Source organism: Phodopus roborovskii, unplaced genomic scaffold (assembly GCF_943737965.1).
Source record: "Phodopus roborovskii unplaced genomic scaffold, PHOROB, whole genome shotgun sequence".
NCBI lineage: Eukaryota > Metazoa > Chordata > Mammalia > Rodentia > Cricetidae > Phodopus > Phodopus roborovskii.
The window spans coordinates 155,001-159,501 of record NW_026127048.1 but is presented as its reverse complement, the minus strand read 5'-3'; positions in this window follow the sequence as shown (position 1 = coordinate 159,501).

The following is a 4,501-nucleotide window of genomic DNA, read 5'->3' as shown; positions in this document are numbered from 1 at the left end:
GGCCCGAGTCCAGCCGGAGTTCTACTATGTTCCGGCGTGCTAAGAGTCCCTTTCTCCTTGCTTTTCCTTTTGGCTTTCTCCTTTTACATTCTGCTTTCGCTTTCGTCGGCTGGAAGGGCCGGCCCGAGTTCAGGTCGCGTTCGCCAAGTCCCGGAATGACAACTAATGGCCAGTGTTTGTGCCACTCGTGGTGAGGGGGTGAGTACCGTTTTCCCTTTTGTCGTGCCTTTGTGTCGTGTCTCTCCCTCCCCACCTCCCCCCCCCAACCCCCGCCCGCTGGTCCCGAGCATGACCATGGGAGGATCCTCTGGAGCGGAGGGAGAGGAGAGCCCCGGCGGCGGCGGGCGGAGTGCGGGAGACGCCTGAGCGATCGGATCGAGACGGTTGTCGGGCGACACCTAGCGGTGGCAATTTTCTGCGACGCGCCCGGTTCTCGGATTCTCGCTGACAAGGGCGGTGAATCGCCTGCCTTCAGGCGGCCAGAGTGACGAGAGTCCGGGCGAACTGGCGGATGTGTCCCGGAGGCGGTGTCGTGGTTTGGGAACGGTCCCTGTGCAGGATATTGCACCGGTAGACTTAAGTGCTGGTGTCGTGTTTGCTCTGTGTGCTACATGGGCCAAATGGAGCAGGGGCAGGGGCGGTGTGAGCTGGTCGACCAGAAGGCTTTTTTTAAGTCTTTCACGGACCCCCCTCAGTCCCAGGCGGCGGGTGGCCGCATTGCTAAGGCGAGAGGAGGCGCCGTTCCCGGCTTCACGGCCGGCCCGGCCCGGGCTCTCTGAGGCCCCGGAGCCTTTCCTCTCCACCCACCCCCCCATGCCTCGTCTGAGGGAGCCCTCCGGGCCCCCGACGGCGCTTCTGGGCATCCCGAGGCCGAGAGGAGGCGCCGTTCCCGGCTTCACGGCCGGCGCGGCCCGGGCTCTCTGAGGCCCCGGAGCCTTTCCTCTCCCCCCCCCCCATGCCTCATCTGAGGGAGCCCTCCGGGCCCCCGACGGGCGCTTCTGGGCGACCCGAGGCCGAGAGGAGGCGCCGTTCCCGGCCTCACGACCTACTAGTTCACGGTTCCTTGTAGCGTCTAACTTTCTCCATGTGTTCTCCCATCCAGGGCTCCTGGTGTCGGGGGTCCTTGTCCGTGAGGGTGCCCTGTGTCCCCCTCTTGTCTGCATGTCCACCTCGCTCTTGGGGCTCTCACGGTTATGAGGTCGACCAGTTGTTCCTTTGATGTTCGGTTCTCTTGCTCAATGGGACAATTTTTGGGACATTTCGCCCGTCATCACTTCCATAATTCCCGCGTGGTCTGTGAATTGATCACGGCCGCAGCTGTTCTCATAATCCAGTTTTGCAACCTGTTTCTATTGTACCTGCAGATAGGTGCTGACACGCTGTCTTTCGACTGGGTGACATTAAAGGACTGTGTCCTCTCGGTTCTTTCCCTTCCGAGGCTGTTGAGTCCTCCTCCCGTCTTTGCCCGCCTTGGCCTGTGGCCTTGTGGCCTGTGGTGTACCTTGGGGAGGCTGGGCCAGGCGCCGTGCATGCTTGCTGCCCCGGGCTCGCTTGCGCGTGCACCCCCCTCTCCCCGCTTTTTGGGTGTTGGCGGTTTGGACGGGACCGGCCGGCCTTCTTCGCGTGTCAGGCATACCCGCTTCGCAGTCGTCACCCGTACTTTTTTTTTTTCCTCCACCATACTCAACCGCTGGAGCTCCCGAGTCTCCTTAGGGGCCAGGCCGTTTCCCGTGGTCCTCTCCGCTTCTGCCGTGCCTCCCGAGTGCACCTTGCCTTCCTTCCCACAGCGCCGTCACTTTTTTTTTTTTTTTGTGTGTGTCCTCCCCTCCCTCAATTGCGAGGGTATAACTCTCGGGCTTCTTTTGTTCTTGTTTCCGTTCCTGCTCGAGTTCGCCGGTGCTCGTTTTCTATGCTTGCCCGGCCTGCTTTTTTTTTTTTTTTTTTTTTCCCTCCACAGTTTGGGCGCTTTTTTTTTTTTTTTTTTTTTTTCTCCTTTTTTTTTCTCTCCTCTCCCCGGTGGCAATGCTTTCTCCCGATGCTCGTTCACGCTCGTTCGCTTCTCCCGGCTTGTTCGCTCCAGTTGTCCTCTTTGCGAGGCTCTCTGGCTTTTCTCTAGATCGATGTGGCGCTCTCTACCTTTCTTCGGGCCGGAGCCTAAGCCGCGCCAGGCGAGGGACGGACATTCATGGCGAATGGCGGCCGCTCTTCTCGTTCTGCCAGCGGGCCCCTCGCCTCTCCTCCCCGCCGTACGGTGGTGTGTGGAAGGCAGGGGTGCGGTTATCCGGTCCGAGTCCCGCCTGACCCCCGCACTTGCCGCTGTGGTTCGTGGGGTCCCTGTGACGCGTCATGCGCCCTGCTGCTCTGGCGCGCTTCACCTTGTCCGCTCGGCCCTCCTCTCCGAGCCGGGGAAGGGTTGGCCGTTCTGCCGCGTTGCATGCCCTTCCCGACCGGCGTGTGCGCGTGCCTCGTTCGCCGTCCTCGCGGTGCTCCTGGAGCGTTCCAGGCTGGCTTCCCAAAGGTGCCCGTTTCTGAGCGGCGGTGTCGTTTCCCGCTCCCCGTCGAGCTGCCTCCCGTGTGCTCGGTCTTGCTGCGGTTGCGTGTTTTTGTTCCCGGTTCGCCTTCGACGGGTCCGTGCTGCCCAGATTTTGCGAGGTTGTCTGTCGTTGGAGGGTCGAGAGGGAAGCGGTAAAAGAGGCGCTCTGCTTGCGGCGTTCCACCCCCTCCGAGTGGGTTGGGTCGTGCGCGCGTTGAGTTTGGGGCCTCCGGCCGCCCCTGGCGTGTGGAGAGAGCCCCCAGTCTCTGGGCGAGCGCCCACCACGTATCTGTGCCTTCTCCCGTAGGCTCGTGCGTTGGTTGGTGTCGAGCGGTCGCGGCCGGCCTTTTTTGCTTAAAAGGGTGTCTTTTAAGCCTTTTAATTGACTCCTTCGCCGTTGGCAACAACGGCGTGGGTGGAGAGAGGCCCGGCTGTCGGGGGACCTTTTTCTTTAAATTCTGGGTCCTGGTCTCCCTGTCCGCGAATGCTCGATTGTGTGCCCTAGGAAAGAAAGGTTAAAGGCCTTACCGATACCGCAGGCCCTCCCCTTCTGCTTGCTCGCTCGTCGTCGCTTCTCGCCCCGTTCCGTTCTGTGCACGGTGTTCCCGTGGGCACGTCCGCACGCACGTCGTTCTTGGCCGTCGCGGCCTGGGGGGCTCGTCGGGTCGGGTCCGTACCGCCCTCGGTGAGAAAAGTTGCCTTCTCTAGCGATCTGAGGAAAGGGTGTGCCACGTCCGGGTCGGGTTTCTGGGGGTTCCCTCCCGAGTGGTTCCTCGACTCCGACCGGCTGCTCGCCCCGACCGCTCGATGCGCGTAGCTTTTTGCCCGTTTGCTCTCACTCGCTCGCCTAACGCGGCCCGCGCCTCCTCGCTCCGAGCCTGAGGAGGGATCACGCGGGGCAGAGCTGTCGTCAGTCACGCCGGTGTGTGCTTGGAGCCGTGGGGTTGTTCTCGCGTGGCTGTCGGGGACGGCGGCAAGGACCCGTGTGTACTCCCGAGTGCCACGGTGCTCCCCCGCTTCCCCGGGGGAGGGCCGCCGTGCGGGACGCGGACCGGAAGGGGGAGGTTTGGTGGTGGTGGTGGCGGTGGGCTCCCGGGTCCCACCCGTCGTCTTTCCCTTCCGTCCCGTCGTCCGTGCCCGCCGCGAGCGGGTGGCCCCTCCCGCGCGTCCCCGTCTTTGCCGTTCCCGCGGCGCGGGCATGCTGTTGCGCGTTCGCGCGGGCGCGCGGCTCGTGATGCGCCGTTGTGTGCTTGCCGCCTCGCTCTCCTCCCCCCCACCCCCACCGGCAGCGTTCCCACGGTTGGGGACTACCGGTGACCCTGCGCCCCCGACCCGGGGACTCTTGGGGATCCGGGTCTGGCGGGATCGATTGACCTTCTCTCTCGGGTGCGTGGCCTTTGGGGAAAAGACGGTTGGTCGCGCCCCCGGCGCGTGGCCGGACGTGTGTCGGGGCCCACTCCCGTTCGGGGGCCCTCGGCGGCGGTGGCGGCGTTGGTAGCCTCTCGTGTTGGGTCTTCCCGGGCACCCCGGGAGGTCGTCGTCTTCCGGGCCGGCTCGGCGCCGAGGGCTCGGCGGGACTGCCTCAGGAGTTGATGGGGCGGTGTGATTCCCGTCGCCTGACCTCGCGTTGCTCGGTCGTCCCCCCGGAGCGGTTGGCCCCTCGGTGGTCCTGGGTTGGGCGTTCCCGTCGCCCCTGCGGCCGCCGGCCCTTGTTCCGCTGTGTCGTTCCCCCCTCCCCGTCCGCCGGCGGTTCTCTCCCGGTCGGCTGACCCGGCCGTGCTGCCGGGCCCTCCCCCCTTTCTTGGGGTGGTGGATGCCCGGGCACGCACGCACGCGCCCGGGCGGCCGCCGGTGTCCGGGAGCCGCCCGGCAGGCGGGTGAGAAGTTTGGAGGGCGTCTCGGCTCCGCGGGTCTCGCGGCAGCGCAGCGCGTTCTTTTGGGGGGGGCCTGTGCGTGCGGGGAAGGGCT